The sequence below is a fragment of the Balaenoptera physalus genome, assembly GCF_965194825.1.
Source record: "Balaenoptera physalus genome assembly, chromosome: 16".
In the NCBI taxonomy this organism is placed as follows: domain Eukaryota; kingdom Metazoa; phylum Chordata; class Mammalia; order Artiodactyla; family Balaenopteridae; genus Balaenoptera; species Balaenoptera physalus.
The window spans coordinates 8,397,201-8,409,575 of NC_138898.1; the positions used below are offsets into that span (position 1 = coordinate 8,397,201).

The window sequence follows — 12,375 nt, forward strand, 5'->3', positions numbered from 1 at the left end:
GGAGCAACTAGGCCCGTGAGCCACAATTACTGAGCCTGCGCGTCTGGAGCCTGTGCTCCGCAACAAGAGAGGCCGCGATAGTGAGAGGCCGGCGCACCACGATGAAGAGTGGCCCCTGCTTGCCGCAACTAGAGAAAGCCCTCGCACAGAAACGAAGACCCAACACAGCCATAAATAAATAAATAAATAAATAAATAAAAATTAAAAAAAAAAAGATCACTGGTCACAGATCACTGTAACAAATATAATAATGAAAAAGTTCGAAATAGTGCAAGGAAGGCTTCCCTGGTGGCGCAGTGGTTAAGAATCTGCCTGCCAATGCAGGGGACACGGGTTGAAGACCTGGTCTGGGAAGATCCCACAGGCCACGGAGCAGCTAAGCCCGAGAGCCACAGCTACTGAAGCCCGCGCGCCTAGAGCCCGTGCTCCGCAATGAGAAGCCTGCGCACCGCAACGAAGAGTAGCCCCCGCCCGCCGAACCTAGAGAAATCTCGTGTGTAGCAATGAAGACCCAACACCGCCAAAAATAAAAATAAATTTATTAAAAAAAAAAAAAAAAGAAATAGTGCGAGGACTATCAAAATGTGACACAGAGACATGAAGTGAGCCGATGCCATTGGAAAAATGGCAACAACAGACTTGCTCGACACAGGGTTGCCCCAAACCTTCAATTTGTAAAAAATGCAATATCTGTGAAGCACAATAAAGCAAAGTATAAAAAAACCAAGGTATGCCTGTAGATAATCTTTTTTCTCCCCACCCCACCCGACTATAATTTAATCCTTACAACAGCACTATGTGGTACATATTTTTATTAGCTCCATTTTACAGATGAGAAAACTAAGGCATAGAGATATGTGATCAGCTCAAGCCCATATACTTAGTAAGTGGTGGTGCCAAGGTTTGAACCCTGTTTTTCCCAGAGCCTGTGCCTTTGCCATGACACTCTCCTGTGTCATCACTGTAATGACTGTTTGTCTTTCTCAGCCACTGGACTGAAAGTGCTTCAAAAGCAGGGCCAGTGTCTACACTGCCCTGAGGTGTATGTGCAGTGCCTACTTCCATGGTATCTGGCACAAAGAAGGTGCTAAATGCATTCTTTATTTACTGGACTTGACAGGAGGAAGAGAAGGGAAGGAGGTGTTGCCCAAATATTAAGGGATGTATGATCTTTTAAAAAGTGATATGAAGCACTGCTGATTAGGGAGCTTGAGAACTATCAAAGGGAGGGAGCACAGAACTAAGAGGAGAGGCAATGAGCAGAAACAAGACTCGAATGGGTCCATTCTGAGGGGTGGGAGGGCAGAAGAGTCACCACAGGATATAGCCTTTGGCTTTTCCCAGCAAAAGTAGGTCAGTGGCAGAATAAATGATCACAGTGACTTTTCTTACATTTTGATATTCTTAGAGTAGTAGACAAGAGGGAAATGTTAGGAAAAAGAGAAAACCAGAGGCATTGCAGCATGCTGGATGACATATAATACACAGACCTTTGGCTAAACAGTTGTGATCATTATAATTTTAATATTCATTTGCTATTTCACTATTTACTATGCACTTAGAATGTGCTTAGTATTTATTTTCTCTAGTTAACAAAGCAAAGCCACTAACCATGTGGAGATGGCATCCTAGAGCCATGCTGTCCAACATGGCAGCCACAAGTCACATGTGGCCCTTGAGCCCTTGAAAGGTGGCCAGTTGGGATTAAGGGGTGCTGGGAGTATAAAATAGACACCAGGTTCTGAAGACTTAGTCCAAAAAATGAAAATGAAATATCACATTAGCAATCATTTTATACTGGTTTGATGTTGAAGTGATAATATTATGGATGTATTAAGTTTAATAAAACATACTGTTGAGATAGGCTGGGACCTGGGACCCTCTACCGGAGTGCTTGCACTTGGGCTAACATCTCTCTGGGCAACAGAATACAAAGTAACTCTAAGGGACTAAAATAACTGCAAGAATGGGCATTTGGGGCAATTATGAACAATAAGATACAAAAAGGCCACAAACCAACTGCCATTTCTGCAGTGCTGGGAGCAAAAGCAGGGGACTGTGTATGATCCCTGCGTGCAGCACCACTGAGCGGGTGGGCAGACCACCTAAGCTAGCCACCTTCCCGCCCCACAGACCCGCCCCCCCACCACCATCATTACCCCATTTAAGGACCTAGGCAGCTCCTCTCAGGGAGAGTGCAAAGGCACCTGTTTCTTGTTCTCACTCCCTTGTGCTGCAGCCCGAGCCCCAATAAAGGCTTGCCTGGAATTCTCGTCTGGCCTCTTAGCAATTTCTATTGATTAAACAGTCCAAGGGCCTGGGTCGGTAACACTATTATAATTAATTTCACTTATTTCTTTTTACCTTTAGAATGTGTTTCCTAGAACATTTTTAATGTCCTATGTGGCTTGCATTGGATTTCTGTTGGGTGGCGCTGTTCTAGAGGTTTATAAGCTAGCAGATAAATACGGGTGTTAATAAATAACCTGTATTGATGAATGCTTTGAAGAAAAGTAAAGCAGGGCAAGAACATGGAGAGAGATGGGAGGTGAGGGCTCTAGCAGTATTTCATAAAGGTTGTTCTTGGAAGGCCTTTCTGAGCAAGGAATATTTGATTATCCAAAGAAGTAGATAAATCTTGATTTCTAGAAAAACTGCCTAGAGCCTGTTCTTTCACTGTATTATCAGCCAAAATATTGAATGAATACTCATAGGAAAACTGAGGGAATAAAAACGATTGGAATATTTTGTGCCTCCTTGTATGAATGACTTCCAGACTTAGGAGCCAGGAATAATGATTTTCCCTTATAAACACAGCCAGCAAATAATCAGAGAACAATCTTATTTAGGCACAAGTGTAAAGATCTTACAAATAGATTTTCCCTTCCCTGTAGCTATTTGCACTCACATCATCCATTTTTATTTAATTCTATAAAATAAAACCCATGTCTGATGATGGGTGGGGGGCGGAGGAGAAAATAAGGAGAGTTTCACGTTCCTCAAGGGCCTAGTTCAATTCCAAACAATAATTGGGTTTCCTGTATCTACAGAATAAATGCACAGTAGTGGAAATTCTGTTTCAAGTGGGCAGAGACACTTTTAAAATCTTCCATATTAAGAGTATTGCTATTACGAGAATAGGGTAATTTAAGCCCCGCTCAAAAGTATGTTGTAAAAAGTTAAGCCCAGATTAGAGAGTTCTGCCCAGGGGAAATGAAAATAAACACAAATCAAAGCAGTGCAACTGCTGAAACTATTAAATGTGCTTGAACTTTGATCATCAGGAAGCCCTTAAAACGTCAGGTGTGTACAATCTCAGAGCTATTTATCCGTTCATGGATTCCATCGTCCACAGTGGCCACAGGTTCACTGCATTTTAATTAAACTTGACAATGGACACAATGTTTACTATTAGAACAATGAGACTGTGTACACAACTCAAGAGCTGTGTTTAGTGGGTTCAAATCCAATAAAATAAATTATTGCAAAGTTTTGCTTTCATATTCAGGCAACCCTAGGTATATCACAGATCATAGTGTGTGGTTGACAACAAGCCCCATACACTAAAACCTTGATGTAGAACAGATCTCTAAATTGTGGGAATTAGAACTGTGCCTACCACTTAGGAAAGGGTTCTACTGTATTTGTTTTATTCCTAGATCTTGGCTGTACATGAATCAAAGACTGTCTCTTCTCATTCCCCACAAGGAAAAAAAAAAAAAGAAAGGACAGAGAGTATTTCCTTTATTTTCTAAAGTTGCTTCCAGTTTTTCCTAGTGATTCTTAAAAATAGAAGCTTGGCCAGTGGCTTAATGGTCAGCTCCTGAGACTGACTCATACATCTGAGCCATCATTTAGGGAGGCATTATCTAGAAGAGCCCTGGGAAAAAATTTTGTTCTAATCACTAATATGTTATGTTTTTAAAAACTAGGTTGTGGCCAGAGTTCTCAGACACCCTTGAATAAGAAGAATGATTTGGATTATTATTTCTGTTGACTGGCCCTTCAAAACTTAACAGCAGTTGGAATGACCAAGTCATCATATACACCACGAATGGAGAGCTACGTGTATTTGAGGACATATTCGGAAGAGCAGAGGTTGACTCCTCCGTTCCCCCACCCCACACGCTTGCATACATCTCATCTCTAACTCACCCACGATTCAAGGGCCTGCAGCAGTCCACCGATATTAGCTCTCTGGTAGAAAAAACAATACTGGTAAAGGAAATCCCAAAGGGCCCAGAAAGAAGCATTCACACAAGAAGGTCGTACCAAAATTTCATTAGAAAGGAAACAGGTCCTTACAACAAAATAAAACAGAAACTGTTGGAAGATGCCAAGAGGATAGTATTAATGTGCTTAGCTAGAAAGCGATTAATCAGCCTCCTTGCTTCCCTAGTTTCCAGCTGTAGAAATATGCCAAGGGGAAAAAAAACATCTCCTCTAATACTATCAAGTGTAAGAAGAGTGCTATTTTGACTCCAAACCCAAGGCTGAGGATTGGGGGCGTGGGGTGGGAATGTGGGCCCTAACAAAAGAAAACACTCTTCTTAAAAAATTTAATTTATTTTTTTATACAGCAGGTTCTTATTAGTTATCCACTTTATACATATTAGTGTATATATGTCAATCCCAGAAAGACTTTCACAGTATCCGTTCCCAGACTATAAACATTCAAAGACTCCTAGCCAAGCACATAAAATTTTCTTCTCCCTCTCTTTCTGATTTCCTGTAGTTTATATGTTCACATGTAAATCGTGATTATTAGTATAGTCTCTGACTTAAAGAATGCTGAATTTCTCCGGAAGTTACCAAAGCCTCCTGCTGAGAAGAAAGCACCTTTTAGGAGATATTTCACTGGTTGAGAAATGTATGTGTTCATTTCAGCAACTGTTAGATTTGAAACAAGAGTATGAAAAACAATCCACTAATAGTGATCACAACAAGAGATGTCACCCAGGAAAGCCTGTCTCCACAAACAGAAAAGAAAAAAACACAGCATTCTTAACCCAAAATTCTAAAGACGGTCTTGCGTAAAAAATCACGAATCTAATCCAAAAGTCAAACAACGTTTGCTCCAAAAGGTGACACTCTGAAAATGTTCCTACAACTGGTTTAGATCACGAAGCGAATTTTCTCTCTTTCACTTGGGAAGTAAACACTGACTGTAAGACTCTTTTAAGAGATGAATCATTTAGCCCCTGCATCTGACATGGGATTAGGTCATCTGTTTGTTTCTGGGATATATTCTACGCTTGAATATGACTAGGTTCCACGATTTGTTCAAACGTTTTCTGGAAATTTCTGATTTGTTCAGACAAAGATCAGAAGCTTAAATCCCACTGAATTAACCGGGTGGGTTATTACCAAGGTGGAACAGAGCCAGAAAGCTGAAAACATATACACCTCGCGCTGTCGGAACACAGTGCCCGCCGTCCTGAGAACAGCATCATCCCTAGGACTCTCACCCACCAGTCAGCTAAATGAACTGGAAATGTTTTTTTCTTTTTTTTTTTTTTAAACAGCAGGAACAGAAGAGACTGATAATTCTCAGGTGAGCAATTCTTTTGCCTTTTGGAACATATTAGAAACTAAAAATAACCGTCTTCTTTCTTATAACGTTGACATCTCTACGTTAACCAAAAAGGGGAGAGAAGGAAAAAGAGAATAAGAAAAAGAATACCATGCTCCACAGTCACAGAATAAACCCAAACACACCTGAATGCACTATTCTAAACACTCAGAAATCACCGAAGTAGCGTCCATGTTCAATTAATTGAAAAGTACGTTTAAATAACACCTCCAATTTGAATGCCATTTAAAGTTTACCCAGGACTTTCACATATATTATTGTTTTGTCTGACATCATTAATCATTTTTTATACTGAAGAAAATCGAGGATTAAAGGAGATTAAATAATTTAAGAAAGATCATGCACCTAGTACAAGATTGAGCCAAAATAGACCTCGGTATGGGAATTCCCTGGCTGTCCAGTGGTTACGACTCTGTGCTTCCACTCGTGGGGATCCAGGTTCAATCCCTGGTCAGGGAACTAAGATCCCGCAAGCTGCGCAGCACAGCCAAAAAAAAAAAAAAAAAAAATAGACCTTGGTATTTCAGTCTTAGTTTCTGGTTTTTATCATGACACCAGAGAATTTTCTGGTCCTGCTATAACATTTATAACATCTCGAACACATTCATAGGTATCCCCCAATTTTTATGTACCCTGTCACAAAATTATTTTGTAAGAATTAAAGCACTGCACTAAACTGCACCCGTCAGTGGTTCATTGTACATTAACAGATCCCAACAACTGGTCCACCTCCTTCTGTTCTGCTCAGAAAACACACTGGAATAGGTCACAGGCCTATTTTCCTAGCCGGCATCTCTTCCCATAGAAAACTACTCTCGCTCCATAGAACTGGTTCTCAACGGGGGTGATTTTGCCCAGCAGGGAACATGTGGCAATACCTGGAGTTATTTTTGCGGTCACGGTGGGTGGAGGGAGGTTAATACTGGCATCTAGTGGGTAGAGGCCAGGGGTGCGGTTACATGTCTTTCGATGCACAGGTCGGCCCCCACAGCAAAGAATTCTAGGGCCCAGAGGATCAGTGCTGCTCCGGTACTATCACCCTGCGGGCCTGACCTCCTCCTGACCCTGCACCAAGGATGGACAGAGGACCCAAGCCTGGCCAACTGGGATCCCCTCCTCCACAGGACTTTTGCCAGAGATACTGGGAAGAGTGCTATTTCTCTCGCAGGTCAAAACCTTAAGGCCAACCAAAACTTGGTCCCTCCAGATTGAGAACTAAGAGGGAGAGAGAGACAGAGGGAGAGAGACAGAGAAGGAGAGAGGTCTGAAGACTGTTTGAATCAGGCTCTGCCTCCCCACCTCTTAAGCTTTTGAGCTATAGGAGCCTATAAATTCCACTTATGTAAGAGGATTTCTTCTAGGACTTTTGCTTAAGCTAGTTTGAGGTGGACTTCCATGAATTGCAAGCAAGAGTCTTGGCTAATATAGAAGCTGGCGAGTGAGAGTGATATTATTGTAAGAATACCTTAAATACTTTCTAACTAATATTTTTAAGACTACGTCATTCACCAATGCCAGGACATTAGCTGCTACTACTAACAAATAGCACTGCAGCCCATTAGTCAAAAGCAAAGTCTCTTCCATGTATATTTAAAATAAGGGATAACCAGAATCACCAATGTATTGTTTTCCTTTACCTGATCAGGGAAGAAACAAAGCTAAAGTTTTGAGGCTCATCAACCCAATCAAAGACCCAGTACATGAAATAATTTAAGGAGTTACAGCTGCCAGACTGAGTCCAGAGTCAGATTCCAAATGTCAAGGCAATCACTTGGCAGGCAACGTTACATTGCGTAGGAGATGCACCTGAGTCTTTGACTCACCTTGAACACGAGAAGACTGGGGTGTCAGGAGGGATTCTTCCAGAAAACATTTCAAGGAATCTCCACTGGGATGGTTAAGAGGCATCTCAAAGTCAACATGTTTGGGGAGGGAGAACCCAGGAGAAGCAGGATGCACTCTGAGCTGAAGAGGTGGAGCTGAGAGGCTGGGGAGACTGAGGCAGCTGAGTTCAGAGGGCAGGGTACCCAGAGGGGAGCGGGGTGGAGAGAGAGAACTCCAGAGACAGGCGAAGGGCCCATGTGAGGTCTTCGGCTGACTATGGATCAGCACACAAGCCAGAAGAAACTTCGAGGCTTCAGAGACAACCACCCTGGATTCGAGCAAAGCACACGGGAGCTCCCACAGCCCAGCTGGACCACCTCACAATTCCCGGGCAGTGGGCAGAACACTGTCTTGCCTCAGTAGCAGAGAATAATTAGCCTTGGACCGCTAAATGCTGCTTTCATCCTGCCAAACAAATCTTAAAAGCAAGACCTGAAAGAATCAAACCATTTCCAGGTCATTTAACTTCATCCCAGAACAAAGCTTGGGAATATTCATGGAAACATAAAAACACCCCACAGCCAACAAGGTCAAATACATAAGGGCAAACATTAAAAAAAAAAAAAAAAAAAAAACTAGGCCTGCAAAGATGGAGGAAAATAGGACCCAGCTGATACTTTTGAAGCAAAAGAACTGCCCAGGCAGCCCACAGAACCATGAGAAATAATAAACTATTGATGTTTTAAGCCACAAATTTTGGGGTGGTTAGTTAAACAATAATAAATAACTAGGAGAAAAAAAAAATCTTCTCTCCTCTGGAGTGTTGTACTAGCCTCCAAACTTGTTTTCCTGATTCCATTCTTGCCCCCTATAAATATCTCAATAGCAGTCAGAGTGATCTTTAGTCCAGGTCATGTACATCTTAGGCTCCCAACCCTCCCATGGCTTCCCATTTCCCTCAGAGTAAACAACAACAATCCCTACGGGGCCCTCCACACTGTGCCTCTCCGCCCACCTGGTGAAACATATGCCCCCCAAAATGAAGCACAGTCAACTCCTCTTTGTGCTTTCACATTTAAGGCATACCTAACACGTCCTGATGTCATATTTCCCGCACCCTCCCCGCCCCGTAGGAGGAGAAATCCCAGCCATAAAATAGACCCAATACAAAAAACAAAAACAGAAGGAAAAAAACAACCTAACCTCACGTCCAGTCTCCTCCTCTCGGCCCTCTGGCTCCAACCATTTGGGTCTCATTCCCACTCCTCAGATATGCCGGGTAGCCCGAGCCTCGCTCGGAGCCTTTGCCCTTGCTGGGGCCTCTTCCTGGAATGCTCTTCCCATGCATGGCTCTTCTAAAGGCTTTCCTCATAGGAGATCCTCCTCTGACTGCCTGCAGAAAACAGGGCCACTAGCTGGAGTTCCCGGTCCCCTCTAGGTAGCACCACATCCATTTCACATGCAATATGCTTTTCTTATTTGTTTGTCTGTCCCTGAGGGCAGGGGCTTTATCGATTCTGATTCCTGCTCTCTCTCCAGCACACACAATTGGTCTAAGACCTGTAGCAGGCAATCAATCAAAATATTTGCTGGACAGAATGAATGAAGAATGAAGATGAAATGAATGTATGATTGACTACTAAACACAGGAGCAGATAATGCCGAGTATAAATTTTCTCCCGTGGAGGTCTGTACTAAGAGGTCAGTAGGATGATATTCTCGTAAATGTTCTTAGCCTCCAAGTGTATCTCATCAGCTCTTCTAAATGCGTTAATTTTTTGTTATTAAAATGCTGTCTTTCTGCATTTCCATCAACAGCCCCCCTTATGGGCCCAGAGCAACAGACAGTGAGGAGGGCTTGCTCTCCCAAGGCTATGGGCAAGATTCCATTTGCTAAGGTTGAATCTGAAAAAGAAAGAAAAGGGGGAAAAAAGGCACCTACAACGACCACAAAGCAAAACAAAACAAACTAATGCATGGAGTGTAAGGGGGTACGAGAAGAGTTTCTGGGGTGCTAGAATATTCTATGTCTCTATCTGGTGGCTGTTCACACAGACCTGTTGTTCAATGGGTGAAATTCCATTGAGCTGTACGTTTACGATACATACACATTTTAAAATGTACCTATGCATAATAGAAAGTTCTCTCAAGGATCTACTTCTTAATTTAAGAAAACTACAAACTGTGACATATGTGTTCAAGTCTCTGCAGTGGTCAGCTGTTGCCCATCAGTGACCAAGTCACACCTGACCTCTCCTCCTGGGCTCCCACCACATGCCCTGTGTTGTGCTGGAGTCTGGGGACCTCAAGGGCGGAATTAGGATCAGTCTTTGCCCTCAGAAAACTTCCATGGGGTCGGGGCCAAGAGAGCAACACACCCGGATGAGCCAACGAGAACAATGAAAATAGCAAAAAGTAAAAAACTTGAATATTCACCAAACCTTTCCCAAACGCCATTCCATTTGATAAACAGATATTTTTAAATGCCAAACTGCACTGTAATACAGTGACAAACAGAAAATAACCTGTTACCCACCTTTGGAGTGGAGCGTGAAGAAGCGTCCTCCGGCCTGGCGTCCTTGGAGCCAATTAAAGGAGACCGAGGTGGCTTCAGAAGCAAAGGAAAGCGTCATTCTTTGAGAAAATAACTGACAGCCCGCCATCGCGCTCCACAGCACACACTCCCCCAACAGGCTGTGCGCAGGACTGCTTTATAGGGTCAGCGGGGAGGGGGCGGAGTTCTCGCGGGATGAGCGTAGCTGTACGGCTCGCGATGCTCTGGATCCAAGCGCCCTGCGCAGCCACTGCACACAGCCTGCCGCCGCCATCTTGAATTACAGTGCCGTGTGCAGTGTTTACGCATGCGCAGCCCCACGGAAGGCTCCTGCGCAGCCATTTCACGGTGGGAAGCCTGGTCTGAAGTTCCAGGTGCGAGGCATCTTCACGCGGCCCTCTGCCAGGCAGTGAAACTAGACCAAGCACAAAGGAAAAAAAAGGTTAGACTTTATTTTATTACCCAGATTCTGTTTTTATTTCCCAGGAATTGTTAATGGGCTTTGCCGTTAGAAACCTAAATATTTCACAATGAGGGAATAATATAGTCCCGTCATGAAATAGAAAATAGAATATTCGATAGCCGTAAGAACTAAGGTATAAAAGTATATTTAGTGGCATGAAAAGATGCTCATAACGTACTTGACTAAACCGTGGAAAATGGCGTGTACAACATGGTATGGCGCCTGCGCACACACGCACGCACGCACACAGAACAATTCTAAAGAAAGTACACCAGCATGCTATCGCCGGTTATCTCTGGGTGGTGAGAACGGTACGGTCGTTCTTTTCCAGAGCTCAGCTCTGATACGGCCTCTTCTTTCCACCTTTTCAGCCCCTCCGAACACGTTTGCTCACTCCCATGTTTAAAGATAAGAACACCCTGATACGCACGGGAGATGCCGAGGAGCTTTTCCCAAACTAGGATTGTGTCGGGGCTTCGTCCCCTCTTTTGGAGGTGAACACACATCCGCGCAACCACTTCGAATGCCTTTGCTCACTCTCACCCACACACTCTCACACGCACAGCTTTCTTGATGGTCTCTGCCTACTGAGTCCATTGGTGCCGATGTCACTGTCCCACGGCGCATCAGATATTCGAAAAATAAAACAAGACACCTGTGTGCACACCTGTTAAGCTGAAAGTAGTGGTGAGAACTTCAGAAGAAACCGGTGTGCAGAGCAGTGTGGTTGAAACTCTGGTTTCTGTGCACCAGCAACTGGGTGAAACACTTGTAGGATCTGGGTACCTTATGGGGAGGGCAGTGCAGCATTAATCAGTAATATTATTCCTGTTTCCCTAGATCTTTTTTGGCATGAACTCCAGGGGTGGAGCCAGCACTCACGATGCTGGGAGTGAGTCACAGTAAGGCTGGACATTGCGTGACTCTTGGGAGAGTGTCTAAAGCCGGTGTCTAAGATAACCTGGGGGGGTCCCTCCTTTACTGCCCCGCCTCACCCCTTCTCATGGAGTATGAAGACATACATGTGCTGCCCTCAGTCTGTCCTGCTATATTAAGTGAAAGCTTCCCAGGCTTGCTCATCACTTTGCTAAGCGCCTAATGAGGATATCAGTGCCAAGCACTCAGGCTAGACATCGGGGATATAGTTTGGTTCACAAAACATGGCTGGCTGCCTTCGTAGGTTCATAGACTGTGATGGGGACAGATAACCAGGCAGAACGATGAAGTGTGATCAGGGATCATTGGGACGACAGGGGTTAGGGGAGCAGGGGCAGACCCCCAGGAAGGGAGCTGGGAAGGATTCCCAGAGAAGGTGAAACTGGATTTCCCTTGTATCACTGGGTTCAACAGGGAAAGTGGGCCGAGCTCTTCAGTGACAAGCAGAGACACTGAGTCTGGGAGAAAGGGAATAGAGAGAGAAGACAGTGGGAAGAGAAACCCTCCAGGACGTGTGGACTTTATATTTCAGTGAAAGAGCGTGAACAGCGAGGGCAGTGAGAGCCACTGAAAGGGTTCCATGCAAGGCATGAAGTGGTCCCCGTTGTGTCCCAGAAAAGCCACACAGGCCACAGTGCAAAGACCAGACAGGAGGGAGGCATAGTACGTTGTGATGGAATATTTGGGGTCAGTTTAAAGTATGTGAATATAAATGTATATCAACATAAATGCCAAATGTTAGCAGTAGACTGCATTGCAGGTGATTTTTGTTTTTGTCTTTTAAAACGTAATCATATTTTCCGATTTTCATATGGTAAACGAGACATGTATAGAATTGGGGAATTTTTTTATTTTTAGTGTACTTGGGAGCAGGAGTAGGACATTGTTGGGAGGAATGGTCAGCCCTTAAAGGACAGTCTTCCCCCTTTGGTTCTGATATCACCGAGCTATGTTCTCAAAAGTTTGAAGGGGCCCTTGGACTCACACACAGACCTAAGGATAAGT

The 12,375-nt window shown here is 43.9% G+C and overlaps 1 long non-coding RNA gene across 2 annotated transcripts in view; it reads right to left on the minus strand.

Moving 5' to 3' along the window:
* The window catches only part of LOC309644458, a 22,640-nt gene extending 12,274 nt beyond the window's left edge, over positions 1–10,366 (minus strand). The window contains exon 1 of one of the 2 annotated variants that reach the window (XR_014254436.1): positions 8,621–10,366. This is a non-coding gene — a long non-coding RNA (uncharacterized lncRNA). Of the gene's footprint in view, positions 1–7,416 lie in introns of both variants that reach the window. The other variant, XR_014254437.1, reaches the window with a different exon arrangement.
* Positions 10,367–12,375: the final 2,009 nt, after the last annotated feature.